Genomic DNA, 20,470 nt, shown 5'->3' on the forward strand with positions numbered 1-20,470 from the left:
GCCAGTGCTTCATGGGAATTATAGTACACTACACTTGTGAATTACTTGTGTAATAAATACTGTGTTTTAATTTAAACCAATTAAATAACCGTTTTCTGATTTTTGGGTTTAATCGAGGGTGCCATTTATTACATAATGTTCATTTTTGGTGCAGCGTTTATTCCAGGGCAACGTATAATCAAATAAAAACTGTAGTTTTCTTCCCAGCATTGCAAACACTAGCAGGCAAAAGCAGTGGTGCCCAGATATGTTTCATAGGACTGGCAAAAAAGAGAAGCACAAAGGTACAACATCCTCCCACTACCATTATCTCAAATTCACTCTCCTGAGTTTCCTCTATGTATATCCGTAACTGCTATAGTATGGGCCTATATGAAAGTTTCAAAGAAAAAGTGTAATAATGCAGAATACAGGAAAGGAACAGTGTGCTGGTGTGGAAAGTCCCCACAAACTGCAGAATGGCCAGAAAATATTAGATTTTACATTAGATAGTATCAAGGCCCAATTGCAAAAGAGGTCCAAAGGATATTTACAATTGTAGTAGGCCATTAATATGTTCAGGGGTGTAATTTGTTGGATAAGAAGCCCCACCCCCAACTCCAGAGTTGATGTTATCTTTACATATAGATAGACATTAGCTCTACCGTGGTCCAGTTGCCCGCATGACTCTTGTCAGTTATCGAAGCCCATTACATGTTTTTTTAATTTTCAAAACCCTTTGCCCGGTACAGACAATCAAAATGTGCCGTTAAGCCAGCAAACAGGAAGTTGGGTCGTATCTCAGCAAATCTTTGATGGATTCACACCAAACTTGCTGCGTGTACTCGTTGCTCTCTTCTGAGGATGTCTAAAATGTTTTCTGGGTCATTTGACTGCTTGGCCACCTCATTGCTGCTTGCAGCTATATTTGGATTTGGTCAGATTTGGTATCCCATTGGTAAGTCTGCAGCATGGATTTTTCTATACAGTGACAATTTGTGAAGAATATACATTTTTCAATGGTTCGCAATGTTTTGGAGGAATCCGCCATTGCTGCTTGCAGCTATATTTAGGATTCCTCCGTAAGGAGGAAACCTATTGTTATTGTTAGTTTTATTAGGATTCCTCCGTAAGGAGGAAACCTATTGTTATTGTTAGTTTTATTATTATTATTAGGATTCCTCCGTAAGGAGGAAACCTATTGTTATTGTTAGTTTTATTATTAGGGTTCCTCCGGTAGGAGAACCCTATTGTTATTGGTGGTATTATTATTATGTTTTACCCATGGGAGTCAATGGCAGCCCCTAGACCAGTACCGTAAAAAGTTGTGAAATTTGGCATGTTGAAACTGCAGACCATTAGTAACTACCATACCAAACATGGGCCATGTGAGACAATAGGTGGCGCTACAGGCCACGCCCCAATATGTCAATTTTCAAATTTATGCCATTTGCAGGCCATAAGTCCCAAAATTCTGAAATTCATTACATATGCCTTATTTCTCATGAGGAATAAAAAAGCCTCAAGAAGCTATAATGGCCGCCATATTGAATTTGTCTGTACAATAAAGATTAAGGAAACACGTTTTTTCCCTACTCCTCCTACATTTTTGGTCGAATTTTCTTCAAAATTGCCATAGATGATATCCAGACTGAGCCTCACAAAAGTTATCGTAGGGATTTCTGATTTTCAAAACCGTTTGTCCGGTAGAGCCAATCAAAATCTGCAACAAAGCAACCAAACAGGACGTTTGGTCAAATCTCAGCAAATCTTTGAGATATCAACACCAAACTTGGTATGTCACGTGGAAGACACTACAACATGTTACCATGTGCAAAGGCAACTTCATACCTCTAAAAATGATTGATATAAAGCAAATTGAATTTATTGCTAATGCTAAAATAATGCTTTACACATCCGCCGGCCAAAAAATGATACTCTGATTCAATCACTAGTTCATATGAAGACTCTTGAGAATGTTGAGTACACAAATCTGAGAAAAAGTTGACTGTAACATGAAAACTCGATTTTTAGTGAATATTTGAAACATGCATGCTTGGCTAATTTCTAGGGCTGTTTCCCCAAATCCTCTCTCCCTTTGCTCCTGTGCGCGCGTGCTCCACATTCTCACACACACAAGGGGCCAGAGCCCCTTGACACACGCGCGAGCTTGGTACACGCACAAGAAGACGACCATTTTATTTTATCGTTGGAGAACTCCTGCAGCCCTCAGAGATTTTCATTGTTACATTTGACAGTGAGTAATAAGATCCTACAATGGCAGTACAAAACATGTATTTTAGCGTTTGTATTCGTATGATAACTTGAAGACTTTTATACTGTCGTAAACAGGATAGTAGCTAATCTATCTAGGCTAGCTGAGCTAAGGATATCTCTTTGTACAGACAGTATTACAGGCTAGCAAGTCGTAAAATCTTTAACATTATACTTGCTTCTGTGAGACGCGTTTTAAATTTGTATACTGTGCGTAACTATGCGGTTGGGTTGTTCTATTTTTACATGTCATTGTTGATGTAATTTAAATTAGTACGGTGAGTTCCAAATGTGTCTTTCGATTAAACACTGCAGCGTGTATTACACAATGATCATTTGTGGTGCGGCGTTTATTCGAAGGCAACGTTTAATTAGTAAGACAGATTCAGTGAATTGTAGTTGCAGTGCGGCCATACACAAACAAATAGACAAGGAGGTCAAACAAATGCCGAGCAAGCTATAACCCTTAAGGCTAGTTCTTGCTTTTGTGGACGGCGTTTCAAATTTATGTACTGTACGTACCTACGGTTGGGTTATTCTATCTTTAGCTACATGTCATTGTTGATGTAATTTTGTTTGTTCGTTCCAAGTTTTTCTGACGGTCTTCACATCGTAAGTTATTCTTTTTGAAACTGTAGCTAGGTAGCCTAGTTTGCTGCACAGTTAGAGCTACCTAGCATAAGCAAGTAGCAATGGTACCATGGTTGTTTTGCTTGCTAGCTTTGTTTGGGTTCATGGTTTGATCGTTTAGGAGTTCCATTGAAAGCCTATAGACCTACAATACGTTTGTAATCGGCATTTTGTACCATGCTGCACGATTTCCTATCTCTTGATAACATTTTATATTTGTATCAATTTTATACACTAAATTGCCAAAGTATTCGCTCGGTTGCCTTTACACGCTCATGAACGTGAGTGACATCTCATTCTTAAACCATAGGATATGATGTCGGACCACCCTTTGTAGCTATAATAGTTTCAACTCGTCTAGGAAGGCTTTCCACAAGGTTTAAGAGGTTTATGGAAATGTTTTACCATTCTTCCAGAAGTGCATTTGTGAGGTCCAACATTGATGTGGAACAAGAAGGTTTGGCTCGCAGTCCCTGCTCTAATTCATCCCAAAGGTGTTGTATTGGGTTGAGGTCAGGACTGTGTGCAGGCCACTCAAGTTCGTCCACACCAATCTCGCTCATCCATGTGTTTATGGGCCTTGCTTTGTGCACTGTTGCACAGTCATGTTAGAACAGGAAGGGGCCATCTCCAAACTGTTCCCACAAAGTTTGCAAGTTATTGCATTTCAGGAAATTAACTTATGGGTAGGAAATATTTAATGGATTGGGCTCGGCGGGGTATTTTGTCATCCATCCATTCCTACTCCATGCTCTTGATTATGTAATTGAACTACAGGTACATCTTCTAGGCTATGTTTATTTGTTTTAATTTTCTAATGTGAGTCAGTGGCTTGGCAGTATTTTAACAGTAAGGTTTGGTTATTTGTGTTAAACTGTGATGATTCTTTTGGTGAAACATGAATTTAAAGTAAAAACCATTTGCAAGATAAATTGTTCTCAATTGGTCTTAATTTGTATTTATAGTCGAGTCCGTTTCTCTGTTTACATTTTACAGACTTAAATTTGAATGTAGACAGTGTAAATTGAATAAAGGTAAATAATGGATGTCTAAATATTTTTTTTAAGTACAGAGATTGGTGTTTTGAGAATCCTAACCATTTCAATATTTTCTTAAAGGTCTGTATACTAGAACTGTTGAGTATGAAGTTATGATAATGTAAGACTATGAAATTGTTAAGCAGTAGTGTGGTATGTTACATTTCATAGTTTTTGATGGTTTTTCTATGTGTTTTTTAGATGCCATGTTCCAGCAAGAGATCCAGGGACCAAGGATCCACTGTTGAGGTTAGACTTCCTTGTGGGAAAAAATGCTAAACCAGTGTGTTTAAGTGATAAGATTAATTGAGAAAAATGAATGTGAATGAGCATTTTTAACAACGTCTTTGTTACGGACCCATGTTTAAAATGTCCTAATTCAGTCTGTATAGTTGTGGTTGTGTGTTTTTTCTTTTCTCCCCTCTTTCTTTCTATTCGCTGCATGCAGGTATGGTCTAGTCAGCGTTTGTTGGCGGTTGGCTATCAGTCTCCCTATCTCGTGATTGGCAATCAGCCGCGCACTTCCAATCAGCGGTTTAGTTGTCAACATAAAATTACCACGCTGGTCAGCTGTTTCAGAGATTGCTTTGGAAAGTTGCTTGTTTAGAGAGTTGTCAAGTCAGAGAGACTTCTTGTTGAAATCATTGTAAATTTTGTTATTATTTTGTTAGAATGGTTTGCTTCATAGTGAACCCTTTTAATAGAGCAGTTAGTGGTGCAGCGTTTATTCGAGGGTGGCGTTCATTCAAGGGCAACGTTTAATTGGTAAGAGAGATTCAGTGAATTGTAGCTGCACTGCAGCCATAGACAAACACAGAATAGACAAGGAAGTCAAACAAAAGCCCAGTGTAAAATGTATGCCGCGCGTGTCTCTACTTTGTGTACAAATCTGACGCAGCATGCCGTAACATTCTTACAGCTTTCAAACAGAAACCTGTGCAGAAAGCACTCACCACCAGCAACAGATCTATAGCACGCAAACTTGGTGTTGATGAAAAGCACATTCAGGAATGGTTAAGTCAGCTACCTCGCCATATTGTATACAATATGTATAAATATCTATAGGCCTGAATGCAATTGTCGCAATTGCATTATAATAATGTATAATTTTTTTTCAAGCAATGTCTTAATTTAGAATTATATAATTGTATTCAGAATTATTATGTGACTTTATTTTGAAGGCCTTTTGGGACGCTCATGAGTGAGAGAGTCGACAACCTAACAGCAAGCGAAGCACAGACAATTTAAAGCTCTGATAAAAGTTTCAAGTTCAAGTTTATTATCATATACTCATAAACAGCATTTATAAGTAATGAAATTCTTTGTGCTCAATGTCCGTTCAACTTGCAGAATAAAAAAATTAAATACTAAAGGATGGAGAAAAAGGGTAGAAAAAATAAGAAAAATTGTAGTGCAAAAAGATATTTCAAGGACAGTTCAGCATCCTTATGGCATGTGTGAGAAAACTATCCCTGTATCTGATGGTACAGGACCTTATACTCTTGTATCGCCTTCCAGAAGGCAGGAGGGAGAAAAGACTGTGGCAGGGATGACTAGGGTCAGAAATGATCCACTTGGCCTTTCTCCTGCACCGCTGGCTGTAAAGGTCCTGAATGGATGGTAATGCAGTCCTTGTAATACGCTGTGCAGATTTGACCAGTCTTTGTAGTGTCTTCCTGTCCTGGGCAGTGCTGTTGCCAAACCATGTTGTAATGCCACCAGTCAGTATGCTCTCAATGGTGCACCGGTAAAAATTGGTCAGTATAGTGCAGTCCATGCCAAATTTCCACAGTCGCCGCTGAAAAAAGAGCCTCTGTTTCGCTGTCCTTGTAACCACACCAATATGGTGGTCCAGCTCAGATCCTCACTGATGTTGATACCAAAAAATCTGAAACTTTTGACTCTCCACAGCTGTGCCCTCAATGTGAATGGGTGCATGTTCTCCCTGCAGCCGCCTGTAGTCCACTATCAACTCCTTGGTTTTTGCTACATTAAGCAACAGGCTGTTTTGCTGTGACCAGGATGTCATTGTTGCCACCTCTGCTCTGTAGGCAGACTCATCACCATTCTTGATGCAGCCGATAATGGTGGTGTCATCAGCAAACATAATGATAGTGTTGGAGCTGTTTGTGGCTGCACAACCATAGGTGAACAGAGAGTACAACAGTGGGCTTAACACACAACTCTGTGGGGCACCAGTGCTGAGTGTTAGACTGGTGGGGTGATGTTACCTAGCCGTACTGCCTGTGTCCTATCCAGCTGCACATGGAAGGACTGATGTTCCGGTCCTGTAGTTTCATGATGAGCCTGGATGGTACTATGGTGTTGAAAACGGAGCTGAAGTCGATGAAGAGCATCCGCACGTATATGTTGTTCTGATCCAAGTGAAAGAGAGCAGTGTTCAAGGCCAAAGCTACAACATCATCTGTAGACCTGTTCGGCCTATATGCAAACTGGAGTGGGTCTAATGCAGGTGACAGGCAGAATGTAATGTGGTCTTTGACTAACGTCTCAAAGCATTTCATCACAACAGGGCAACAGGGCGGTAATCATTGAGACAGCTCACTGATGGTTTCTTAGAGACTGGGATGATGGTGGCCCCCTTGAACCTATTGGGGACGACAGACTGCGACAGGGAGAGGTTAAAGATGTCAGTGAACACCTCTGCCAGTTCAGGAGCACAGGCCTTGAGAACACAGCCAGGGATGTTGTCAGGTCCTGGAGCTTTATGCACATTCACTCTAAGTGATAAGTTTAAGGTTGTTATAGAGGTTGTTAGCAATCTAAGGAAACCTCTATTCCCTTGTGTAGGCTACAGCATGCAGCCAACAAAGTATGTTGTTTTGTGTCTGTATTTGACTGTGGTGAATGTTATTTACATGCTGCGCATGTCATTGCATGTTCATATTAAGCTAATGTGGTCTTTATTTTCTCATTACAGCGTGAGTTTAGTTTTAACGGTGGATTTGGAGAAAAAGCTTCAAATAAATCTGTAGCAAGAAAGACACTTGTGCCTGCCAGTGTTTCATGGGATAATAGTATGCTACACTTGTAAATTACTTGTGTAATAAATACTGTGTTTTTATTTAACCAATTAAATAACCGTTTTCTGATTTTTGGGGGGAGGCGTTTAATCGAAGGTGCCATTTATTACACAATGTTCATTTTTGGTGCAGCGTTTATTCAAGGTCAACGTTTAATCAAAGAAAAACTAGTTTTCTTCCCAGCATGGGAAGGCCAAAGGATGTTTACAATTGTAGTAGGCCATTGATATGTTTTAAAAGTTCAGGGATGTAATTTGTTGGATAAGAAGCCCCCATCCCCCACTCCAGAGACAATTGATGACAGAGAGGTGCTGACATTAAGTTAAACATAGTCATGCGTTAAAGAGTAGAGTAAAAAATAGAGACAAAATGTGTACATGGATGTTGAAACTCAGTGCTCTGAGTTTGTGCATGTCAGTTTAGACAAACGTAGCCTTTTAAACCTCTAGGTTTAATTCTCTCTTTTATACATTTAAAGTTGTATTTGACATTTAACAGACATTTAATCATTTAGCAAGTTGTTTGACTCAAAAACCATAACGAAGTACATATGGTGTAAAAAATCTGCAGTCAAATTTGGCGAAATTGCTAGCTTGGATGTTATCTTTACATATAGATGGGTTGGTGGTTACAAACAATGAGGATGCGCACGCAGCTTCAAGGCAGAACAATGCCTACCATTTCACCTCTAGTTTATATGTTCCCACCCCCCCCCCCCCTTCTGAATAAAGTTAGATTGATCTGATTTGTTGATATCTGTTGCTATGAAAACCATTTTAGCCAAGCTAACTAACATTGTTTTTAGCTAGCTGACATTACCATTCAATCACTAACAAAACACGAATAGAAATACTTTGCTAACAGTCCTCACGTGTAATCAAAAGCTTGTAGTGAGATCACATGCATGACCCCCCGAGACAAGCTTTCATGTTAGCATCGCTAGCATCTCGTCATATTACACAGCCGGAAGACAGCTAGATAATAAATATTGTAGCGTCAGCGCCCTTGGGTACCCAGCATGCAGTGCACACCAAAAACGCAAATAGCTGTGGAAAATAGTTTGGTTACAACAGCTGTGCAAGGGATTTCAGTTGTTGTGTTCGTTCACTTAAATGTGTGTAATGTTATTGTTTTTTACTTAAGATAATACTGTTGGTCACCCTGATTGTGCATGTTATGTAGTTTAATGGGATCAGAGAGTCTGACCATGACAAAGTATTGTTAAGCTGCTGTACCATCACAAGGTACACTTGCTAACAGCTGGACATTAGCTATACCTTGGTCCAGTTCTCTACATGACTCTTGACAGTTGTTTGACTGAGACTCTAGAGAGAGCTCAATTCAGGTAGAGTTCTAATAGCCATGGTCTTGTAACCAGTTTAAGTTTTGAAAACAGTGTGACTGTGTATGGTATGTTTTTTGGGCTACTTCTAATACTCATACGGCTGCCGCATTTATGCCTTGGCATGACCTGCGCTGGGATAGAGGGAAACAGCATGGATGGGGAAAGTGTGTGGGCAGAGCAAGCAGTAGTAGTACATAACCTACACACTTCCTTTAGTGAAGTGTATCCTCACTTTCATGAAGTTATTGTTGTAATCAAAGCTTTTAAAGAATGGATCTCTGCATGATGGGCCTGACCAGAGCACAGGTGGCCTGACACAACACGCTTCAAAGTTGTCACTTTCAAAAGGGTGGCATTTTAACCCTGTCAGTCCAACATGTCTAAAAGTTGGTACGCATGCCTTATTGCCAATGGGGAACAAATAAGTCTCAAGAACCCATAATGTCGGCAGCATGGATATTTCTCTACAGTGACAATTTGTGAAGAATTTCAAAAAATGACTTCAAATCAGCCATTGATCCAATTGTCTTGAAATGTTGTGTACATGTATGAAATACATGTCTGTGTCATGTCAATTTTGTAATGGTTTGCAATGCTGAGGAGGAACCCGCCATTGCTGCCTGCAGCTATATTTAGGATTCCTCCGTAAGGAGGAAACCTATTGTTATTGTTAGTTTTATTAGGATTCCTCCGTAAGGAGGAAACCTATTGTTATTGTTAGTTTTATTAGGATTCCTCCGTAAGGAGGAAACCTATTGTTATTGTTAGTTTTATTATTATTATTATTATTCTAGTTCCATGGGAGTCAATGGCAGCCCCTAGAACCCTTGGATAACTTTTTGAGAAATTTGGCACACTCATTAAGGACAGTTCCTTCTATACCTACACCAAGTTTCATGTATCCCATTAGACCACTGTAGCGCCACCAATGGGTCAAAGTTGGACTTGTGTTTACACACGCAAAAATGAGGTACCATTGGATTCCCTGGATCAAGACGAGTTCAACGCGCACCCTATGACGTCAATTTCCGGTTATATAGATTTTCCGCCATTTCCGGTTTTATCAAAAACCTTTGAAAGCCTACTCCTCCTACAATTTTGGTCAGATCTTCTTTAAAATTACCAATGATGATCTTCAGACCAAGCCTCACAAAAGTTATCGAAAATAATTTTGATTCTCACAACCGTTTGTTCGGTACAGCCATTCAAATTCAGCAGAAAAGCCGCCAAACAAGAAGTGAAGTCATATCTCAGCAAATCTTTGAGATATCAACGCCAAACTTGGTATGATGACTCGGAACCCTCTTCTGAGGATGTCTACACAATTTGGTGTCATGTGATTACTGGGCGTGGCCGCAGGAAGCAAAAATGTGTTTTGGCCAATAACTATTGATTTGTTTGCCTTTATTAAGTGATTCCTTTGTCTCATGATATCTTGGGACATCCCGTGTGTGACACATGATAACTTGTGATAAAAGCCGAATTGATGCGGACGCCATTTTGAATTAATTGAAAAACGTTTTTTCTCTACTCCTCCTACAATTTTTGTCAAATCTTCTTCAAAATGACCAGAGATGATCTTCAGACCAAGCCTCACAAAACTTATCCCATGGTGTTTTGACTTTCTAAACCGTTTGGCCGGTACAGCCCATCAAAATCAGCAACAAAGCAACCAAACAGGAAGTTGGGTCAAATCTCAGCAAATCTTTGAGATATCAACACCAAACTTGGTATGTCACAAGGAATACACTACATGATGTTACCATGTGCAAAGGCAACTTCATATCTCAAAAAATGGTTGATATAAAGCAAATCGAATTTATCGCTAACGCTAAAATAATACTTTACAAATCCGCCAGTCAAAAACTGATACTCTGATTCAATCACAAGTTCATATGAAGACTCTTGAGAATGTTTAGTACACAAATCTGAGAAAAAAGTTGACTGTGAGATGAAAAGTCGATTTGTGGTGAATATTTGAAACATGCATGCTTGGCTAATTGCTAATGAAATTTCCAATGTAATGTCTCCCTCTGCTCCTCAGCGCGCGCGCTCCACATTCTCACACACTCAGCCTTTCCCTTGACACACGCGGAAGCTTGGCGAGACGCATACACAACATTTCAGGCAATTGTGGGCTGACTAAGCCCCCACTCATTCCTTGGCTTGAAGTGAAGGCCCTTGTGGATCTTGATGGCATTGCATTTCCGATTTTGTGTACAATGGTAAAAAGTTCTCAAAATCCTGAAACATTGATAGTATAGGCCAAGAGTAACTACCACACAACAAATGGCCCAATATCACCCATAGGTGACGCTACAGGCCACGCCCTGATACACAAAGATACAAGGCTTTCTGGAATGGGTAGGCTCACCAAGCCCCCTCCTTTCATTCCTTGGCTTGAGATAAAAGCCCTTGTGGATCTTGATGGTATTGCATTTCAGATTTGGTATCCCATTGGTAAGTATACAGCATGGATTTTTCTATACAGTGACAATTTGTGAAGAATATACATTTTTCAATGGTTCACAATGTTAGGAGGAATCCGCCATTGCTGCTTGCAGCTATATTTAATATTATTATTATTATTATTCTAGTTCCATGGGAGTCAATGGCAGCCCCTAGAACCCTTTGATAACTTTTTGTTAAACTTGGCACACTCATTAAGGACAGTTCCTTCATTACCTACACCAAGTTTCATGTATCCCATTAGACCACTCTAGCGCCACCAATGGGTCAAAGTTGGACTTGTGTTTACACACGCAACTTTTGAACCGTATGACTTATTTTCAAAAATGAGGTACCGTTGGATTCCCTGGATCAAGACGAGTTCAACGCACCCTATGTCGTCAATTTCCGGTTATATAGATTTTCCGCCATTTCCGGTTTGATCAAAAACCTTTGAAAGCCTACTCCTCCTACAATTTTTGTCATATCTTCTTCAAAATGACCAGAGATGATCTTCAGACCAAGCCTCACAAAAGTTATCCCATGGCGTTTTGATTTTCTAAACCGTTTGTCCGGCACAGCCAATCAAAATCAGCAAAAAAGCAACCAAACAGGAAGTTGGGTCAAATCTCAGCAAATCTTTGAGATATCAACACCAAACTTGGTATGATGACTCGGAACCCTCTTCTGAGGATGTCTACACAATTTGGTGTCATGTGATCACTGGGCGTGGCCGCAGGAAGCAAAAATGTGTTTTGGCCAATAACTATTGATTTGTTTGTCTTTATTAAGTGATTCCTTTGTCTCATGATATCTTGGCAATTTTTGTCATATCTTCTTCAAAATTACCAGAGATGATCTTCAGACCAAGCCTCACAAAACTTATCCCATGGCGTTTTGACTTTCTAAACCGTTTGGCCGGTACAGCCCATCAAAATCAGCAACAAAGCAACCAAACAGGAAGTTGGGTCAAATCTCAGCAAATCTTTGAGATATCAACACCAAACTTGGTATGTCACAAGGAATACACTACATGATGTTACCATGTGCAAAGGCAACTTCATATCTCAAAAAATGGTTGATATAAAGCAAATCGAATTTATCGCTAACGCTAAAATAATACTTTACAAATCCGCCAGTCAAAAACTGATACTCTGATTCAATCACAAGTTCATATGAAGACTCTTGAGAATGTTTAGTACACAAATCTGAGAAAAAAGTTGACTGTGAGATGAAAAGTCGATTTGTGGTGAATATTTGAAACATGAATGCTTGGCTAATTGCTAATGAAATTTCCAATGTAATGTCTCCCTCTGCTCCTCAGCGCGCGCGCTCCACATTCTCACACACTCAGCCTTTCCCTTGACACACGCGGAAGCTTGGCGAGACGCATACACAACATTTCAGGCAATTGTGGGCTGACTAAGCCCCCACACATTCCTTGGCTTGAAGTGAAGGCCCTTGTGGACCTTGATGGTATTGCATTTCCGATTTTGTGTGCAATGGTAAAAAGTTCTCAAAATCCTGAAACATTGATAGTATAGGCCAAGAGTAACTACCACACCACAAATGGCCCAATATCACCCATAGGTGACGCTACAGGCCACGCCCTGATACACAAAGACACAAGGCTTTCTGGAATGGGTAGGCTCACCAAGCCCCCTCCTTTCATTCCTTGGCTTGAGATAAAAGCCCTTGTGGATCTTGATGGTATTGCATTTCAGATTTGGTATCCCATTGGTAAGTATACAGCATGGATTTTTCTATACAGTGACAATTTGTGAAGAATATACATTTTTCAATGGTTCACAATGTTAGGAGGAATCCGCCATTGCTGCTTGCAGCTATATTTGGTGGCCAAGCCGCGAAGCCACTTAAGTGTTTCTACCTTTTCTTATTATTATTACACTTCTTCTGCCATTGGAGTCTATGGCAGCCCCTAGAACCGTATGGTAAAAAGTTGTGAAATTTGGCACACTCATTAAGCACAGTCCCCTCTTTATATTCACAAAGTTTCATGTCTCCCATTGGAGCACTCTAGCGCCACCAACGGGTCAAAGTTGGACTTGTGTTTACACACGCAACTTTTGAACCGTATGACCGATTTTCAAAAATGAGGTACCATTGGATTCCCTGGGTCAAGACGAGTTCAACGCACTCTATGACGTCATACCCAGTCATATAGATTCTCCGCTATTTTGAATGTTAACGAAAAGCGTTTTTTCGCTACTCCTACAATTCTTAACGAATCTTCTTCAAAATTGCCACAGATGTTCTTCAGACCAAGCCTCACAAAATTTATCCCCTGGAGCTTTGATTTTCGCAACCGTTTGTTAGTTACAGCCAATCAAATTCAGCAACTGATCCGGAAAAAGGGAAGTGAGGTCATATCTTAGTGAATCTTTGATGCATTGACTCCAAACTTGGTGTATGGATTCATGACCCTGTTATTAAGAGGTCCGAAAAAGGTAGGGTCATTTGAGCTCTAGGGGGCGCTACAATAGGCAAAACTGTGTTTTGACCAATAACTGTTGATTTGTTTGTCGTATTTAAGTGATTCCTATGTCTCGTGATATCTTAGGAGATCCCGTGTCTGACGCATGTTAACGCATGATACCAGACCAATTGATGAGGCCGCCATTTTGAATGAATGAATGAAACTTTTTTCCCTACTCCTACACAATGTATCCAATATTCACCAGATTTGGCACAGATTATCTTCAGACCACAATCACCTTGACATGTCAAAATAGGACTGAATTACAGCTGTTGGGGCAACAATTTGGGCCAAATCTGACCACGCGTGCCACAGGAGAAACAGCTTACTTTTTGTATACAGTAACTGTACACAGCAATTCCCAGCGCTGAAAATGGCTCACTGGGATAAGACGGGCTCCTTTGAAGTGCAAGGTCGTAGGTTCGAATCCAGCCAAAGTCTCAAGTATGTCATGATACTGGTTTATCTGTTTAGTGAAGCCAGGTGTGCCACAGTAGCTGTCTAATAGTATAATGGTAATGATAATGTTTCATTCTCAGGGGATCTATACTTAAGAAGAGTCAGATTTATTGTGCTTTGTAGATATGTGTCCTCTAACCTCTAGGGGGGCGATCCCGTGTCTGACACATGTTAACTTGTGATACCAGCCGAATTGATGCCGCCATTTTGAATGAATTAATAAAACGTTTTTGTCCTACTCCTCCTACAAAATGTATCACCAAATTTGGGACAGATTATCTTCAGACCACAATCACCTTGACATGTCAAAATAGGACTGAATTACAGCTGTTTAAACTTGGGCCAAATCGGACAACCGCTTGCCACAGGAAAAACTGCTTATATTTTTACCCAGTAACTGAACTGTGATTTGCAGCACTGAGAATCGCTCACTAGGATAAGTTGGTGTCCTGGCAACGTCAGAGGTTTGAATCCAGCCGAAGCCGACGAGCTTGTCATGTCTCTGATTCTCTGTTTAGCGAGACTGTAAGCCACTGCAAAGGAAGCCAGGTACACCGCAGTCGCTAATTACCTGTAGTCAAGCTACAAGCTATAGTCAATGCAATCCTCACACAAACTATCAAAATGATTTTAGATTTTCGAAACCGTTTGTCCGGTACAGCCAATCGAAATCGGCAGCAGAGCCGCCAAACAGAAAGTTGTGTCGTATCTCAGCAAATCTTTGATGGATTCACGCCAAACTTGCTGCGTGTACTCGGAACACTCTTCTGAGGATGTCGAAAGTTTCTTCTGGGTCATCTGACCTGCTTGGCCACCCCATTGCTGCTTGCAGCTATATTTACATTCGATTTTTTATCGGCCCTATCAAATACAAATTACAAAATACTCAAAAGTATTGAAATATGTATTTCTAATACAAGTAATTGAAATACTACCCATCTCTGGGCGAAAGGGCGGGCTGCGGGTTCTGACGTGAGGCTGAATCAAATAGATAAGGTTTTGAACACCTCACCTTATCAATTAGATTTGTCTCGTCAGCGTAATAATTTGACGGCCCACGATTCCTCTTCGCTTTTGGGATGGAAGAGCGGTCAGGCGGTGGATTTGGACGTCAGAAAAATCAAATATAATAATAAGGTGAGGTGTTCTAACCTTATTAATTTGATTTGACTCCTGTCATTCAAACCTTACTCATTTGATTTGTCACCTGTCACCTTATTCATTTGATGGCCAACAATTCCACTTCGCTATTGGGGAGGACGGGGGGCAGAGGGCGGGCGGCGGGTTCGTAATTGAAAACTTAGACACTGCGGTGGGTTACAACGACCCGGGGACAGCTCGAGGGCTCCACCTAGTGTTAACTAGTGATATAACCTGATATACCCCCTTATTCCCTCCCCTACGTATCTACGTTTTTGTATTAGGAAGAGTTGCACCGACACGGCTGCAGCAGGGCTAATACAAAAATAATCCTTTTTTTTTATTAGGTAAAGTTATCGCAACATGACAGTGGGTCACAATGACTCGAAGGTAGCACAAGGGTTAAAAGATAATGCTTCACTTTATTTTCGTATTAGGTAAAGTTGTTGCAGACACTGCGGTGGGTCACAACGCCCCGAGGGCAGCGCGAGGGTGGCGTAATTGACAACGCAGACACTGCGGTGGGTCACGACGACCCGAGGGCAGCGCAAGGGTGGCGTAATTGACAACGCAGACACTGCGGTGGGTCACGACGACCCGAGGGCAGCGCGAGGGTGGCGTAATAGTTCAAGTTCAAGTCTTTTATTGTCAGATGCACAGAACAACACAGGGTCAGACTGGGCACTGAAATTCTTAGGACAAGACAACGCAAAACAACCTGGCATAACATAACATACACTACACAGAACATAGATTACTATTATCTATGATAAGGTAAAATATAGTAAACATCCTAATATACAAATAATATACAATATTCAATAAGGTATACTAAACCTCTGAATACACATAATACACATAATAACCTATACTAACCTTATAAACCTATACCTAATAGCCAACGCAGACACTGCGGTGGGTCACAACGACCTGAGGGCAGCATGAAGGTTCCTCCTAGTGTTATCTAGTGATATAAAAAAATAATATCTTTTTTTTATTAGGTAAAGGTATCGCAGCACGACGGTAGGTCACAATGACCCGAAGGTAGCACAAGGGTTAAGCAAAGAAAGCAGGGAAATACTGAAGGTTTTGATCACTTTATAAAAGACTCATACTCATATACTGTGAGTGCTGGTCCAGAGATCGCTCAGTAGTTTGAACTATCTCAGAAGCAAATGCAAGCACTGAGAGTAAAACCAAAATACCAAATTGCGAACAAGAAAGCCTATCAAAAAATAAGTCAAAATATGTGCAGAAACAAGTGCATGCAAACTGACCAGAAAACTGTACAAGTTGTGACAAGGATCCACAACACAAATGGAATCAAGGAAAATGCCCAGCAAAAGGTTCAGAAGGCTCCTACTGTCACAAACCAAATCACTGGGTGGCAGTATGCCGCAACAGATCAGTGAACACCGTAAGTGTGGAGCGGGAATAAGAAACAGAAGATGAGGAAATCCTGAGTATAAGTTTGTCAACCGTAAGGATGATAAACTGACAGCAGACATTGAAATCTTGTCCCAGAATGTGCCATTCAGAATTGATACTGGTGAAAAATGTAACATGCTGACTTTGAGTAATTACCAGACACTTCAGCATGATGGCGATCTTAAATGCTCTCATCAAGTGCTACAGTCATACTTCAACGCTGCGATCAGGATGCTGATATATCAGCATCAGAGTTTGAGATAGTGGACATTTCAGAAGATCATTTTTAATTTATTTATTTAACCTTTATTTAACCAGGAGAGTCCCATTGAGATTAAACATCTCTTTCAAGGGAGACCTGGCCATGACAGAGAATGTGCTCAGTGTGAGAATGTGCTAAGTGGTGCAATAGCTGAAGCCTTAGGCTTAGTTAGCCGGCTTAATTCATTGCAGCCTGCCAATCAAGGAATTATAGAAAAAGATTCTAGTGAGATAACTACGGAAAAAAGTTTGCCAGTTGGGCTAGATGACTATCCAGAACTTGCGTGCACAACTGCAAATTTGCCGGACAAATACAAAATTAAACTAGAGAGGGTACAATTTCTGGGGAAATTGCAGGGTGTGCTTGCTTGCGTCGGTTGCACAGGGGTCCGTTTTTGGATGACATTTTTACAACTGATATTTCTGTATATTTTATATAAAAATGCATACTTATTATTCATAAAGATTACATAGATTTAAAAGATTTTTTTTGCTGCTCATTTACAACTGAAAATACGAGTGAAGTGTAGAATGAAATAGATGTCTTCTCATTTCCCCTGCAAGAGGCAGCCTCATCGTTGTATCAAAACGAATAAATTTGGCAGACCGGTGTAAAAACTGACCTAATCTCTATGACTTAAACGTCCTTTTAAGTTTTTCCCTTCTCGTGATATTTTAAGGCATTTAGCCTACTCATATTGCATTCAATCATGAATAAAGAACCCCCTTTGAAGATTATTCTACGACGTTACCAGCAGTAGAAGATGGAATCGCGATTCAAACAGTACCATCTGCTAACTGAAAATATGCCCCCAAAAACGTAAATGAGCTTGACATTTATTTAGTGGAAAATCGCTTTCATAAAAAGCTCACTAGTAGCGATCATTTTCAGTAACAACGCCAAGTGCGATATAGCCCTGTGTGGAGAAGCTGCCCCGGTAAATTGTACAGTACAGTACACTACTGCTGTGTTCGTCTTGGTAGCGATTGCGTTGGTTGAATTGGATTTAACGTTCCGTTGTACGGTTTAGGCTGAAATTAATTATTTTCATGAACAGATTGATTGCAGTGAGCAACACTGGTTTGAAACCACAGGTAATGATAATTTCACCCACAAATCGTTTACTTGTAAAGTAATGTCATAATAAATCCTACAACGAAAATGTATTTGTGAGGAATGTTTATTTTAACGATTGAAAACAGATGCATCATAGACCACTGTAGTATGTGTTGCCCGGCCAACAGAGGCTAATGTCATGATGCTAATACTTCAGTGACATAGTAGACTACTGTTTCCGAAAGTAGATGTATTTCCTTAATAAAATCAGCTTATATTGTACATTACACATCACAATTGTGTGTCATATCACAAAGTAAAATGAGTAAATAGTTATCACCCTGGCCTCTTTGCTTGTGGCGTTTCTGCAGCTGCCTTGCAGTAAAGCTATAGTTAGCCTAGCTATCCCCCAAGTTAACAGATGCGAAACGAATGTTCTGCCAAAGGTAGTCACGCGTGTTTTCGTGACGTTAGTGACGTAGTGACGTTAGTAACGTCAGTGACTGTGGCTAGCAAATTAGCCACCGTTAGCTTCACTTTTCGCCACAAAAACTTAACTTAACCCTTGTGCTGCCTTCGGGTCACATGACCCAAAGGTTCATAACGAACCATCGTTGTATTTAGACAATTTTACCCAATACAAAAACAAATAAAAATAATTTTCTTTTAACCTTCGCAATGTGGGGGGTCTGAGACAGCCCAACGGTTAAAAGAAAATGCTTCACTTTGTTTTTGTATGCGGTAAAGTTGTCGCAATACGACGGTGGGTCACAATGACTGATGGGTCAGAATGACCCGAAGATAACACAAGGGTTAAGCCCAAACCATGCAACGGAACGTAAATTCCAATAGAAGCAACTCAATCGCTACCAAGACGAAACTTTTGACACCTACGTTGTCTATGTAGGCCAAATATTGACTGAGTTTTAGGGGGGCAAAAGGAATAATAATAATAATAACTAGAGAGGGTACAATTTCTGGGGAAATTGTAGGGTGTGCTTGCTTGCATCGGTTGCACAGGGGTCCGTATTTCTGTATATTTTATATAAAAATGCATACTTATTATTTATAAAGATTACATAGATTTAAAAGCATATATTTGTTGCTGCTCATTTACAACTCAAAATACGAGTGAAGTGTAGAATGAAATAGATGTCTTCTCATTTCCCCTGCAAGAGGCAGCCTCATAGCTGAATCAAAACGAATAAATTTGGCAGAGCGGTGTAAAAATTGACCTAATCTCTATGATTTAAACGTCCTTTTAAGTTTTCCCTTCTCGTGATATTTTCAGGCATTTAGCCTACTCATTGCATTCATTCATTAATAAAGAACCCCCTTTGAAGATTATTCTACGACGTTACCGGCAGTAGAAGATGGAATCGCGATTCAAACAGTACCATCTGCTAACTGAAAATATGCCCCCAAAAACGTAAATAAGCTTGACATTTAATTATTGGAAAATCGCTCATTGATAAAAAGCTCACTGGTAGCGATCATTGTCAGTAACAACGCAAAATGCGATATAGCCCTGTGTGGAGAAGCTGCCCCGGTAAATTCTACTACGGTACAGTACTAGACTACTGCTGTGTTCGTCTTGGTACTGTAGCGATTGCGTTGGTTGAATTGGATGTAACGTTCCGTTGTACGGTTTAGGCTGAAATTAATTATTTTCATGAACAGATTGACAACGTTTAGGCTGTGGCAATGAAGTTCAGGTTAGTAGTTAGATAGACTTTTGATTTAAGTAAGGGGAGTGCCGAACATGTTCTGTCGCCGTTTGACTTCCTAAACAGCTGTGTAAGTTAGATGTTTTTGTCGTGTGTCTCGCGTAAGCTACAGCATTGCAGTGAGCTACACTGGTTTGAAACCACAGGTAATGGTAATTTCACCAACAAATCGTTTACTAATGTCAGAATAAATCCTACAACGAAAATGTATTTGTGAGGAATGTTTATTTTAACGATTGAAAACAGATAACGCTACATCATAGACCACTGTAGTATGTGTTGCCCGGGCAACACAGGCTAATGTCATGATGCTAATACTTCAGTGAAATAGTAGACTACTGTTTCCGAAAGTAGATGTACTTCCTTAATAATATCAGCTTATACTGTACATTACACATCACAATTGTGTGTCATATCACAAAGTAAAATGAGTAAATAGTTATCACCCTGGCCTCTTTGCTTGTGGCGTTTCTGCAGCTGCCTTGCAGTAAAGCTATAGTTAGCCTAGCTATCCCCCAAGTTAACAGATGCGAAACGAATGTTCTGCCAAAGGTAGTCACGCGTGTTTTCGTGACGTTAGTGACGTAGTGACGTTAGTAACGTCAGTGACTGTGGCTAGCAAATTAGCCACCGTTAGCTTAACTTTTCGCCACAAAAACTTAACTTCAGCCTAAACCATGCAACGGAACGTAAATTCCAATAGAAGCAACTCAATCGCTACCAAGACAAAACTTTTGACACCTACGTTGTCTATGTAGGCCAAATATTGACTGAGTTTTAGGGGGGCAAAAAGAAAAAAAATAAAAATAAATAATAATAATATATATGTGAGAGAACAAAGGTTGTGCTCTCGCCGAAGGCTTGAGCACACCCAATAATAAATATGTGAGAGAACAAAGGTTGTGCCCTTGTCGAAGGCAAAGCACACCCAATAATATATATGTGAGAGAACAAAGGTTGTGCTCTCGCCGAAGGCTTGAGCACACCCAAATAGATCCTGATGCCAAAGGTGTGGTTCATCCTGTTTGCCGTCAACCAGCTGCTAAAATGGTTAGATAATAGAGAAACTCCATGAGATGGTTAAAGATGGACACATTACAAAAGTCAACCAACCATTTTCTTTTTTTTTGTCATTTAGCAGCAG

The sequence above is a fragment of the Osmerus eperlanus genome, chromosome 17 (assembly GCF_963692335.1).
Source record: "Osmerus eperlanus chromosome 17, fOsmEpe2.1, whole genome shotgun sequence".
NCBI lineage: Eukaryota > Metazoa > Chordata > Actinopteri > Osmeriformes > Osmeridae > Osmerus > Osmerus eperlanus.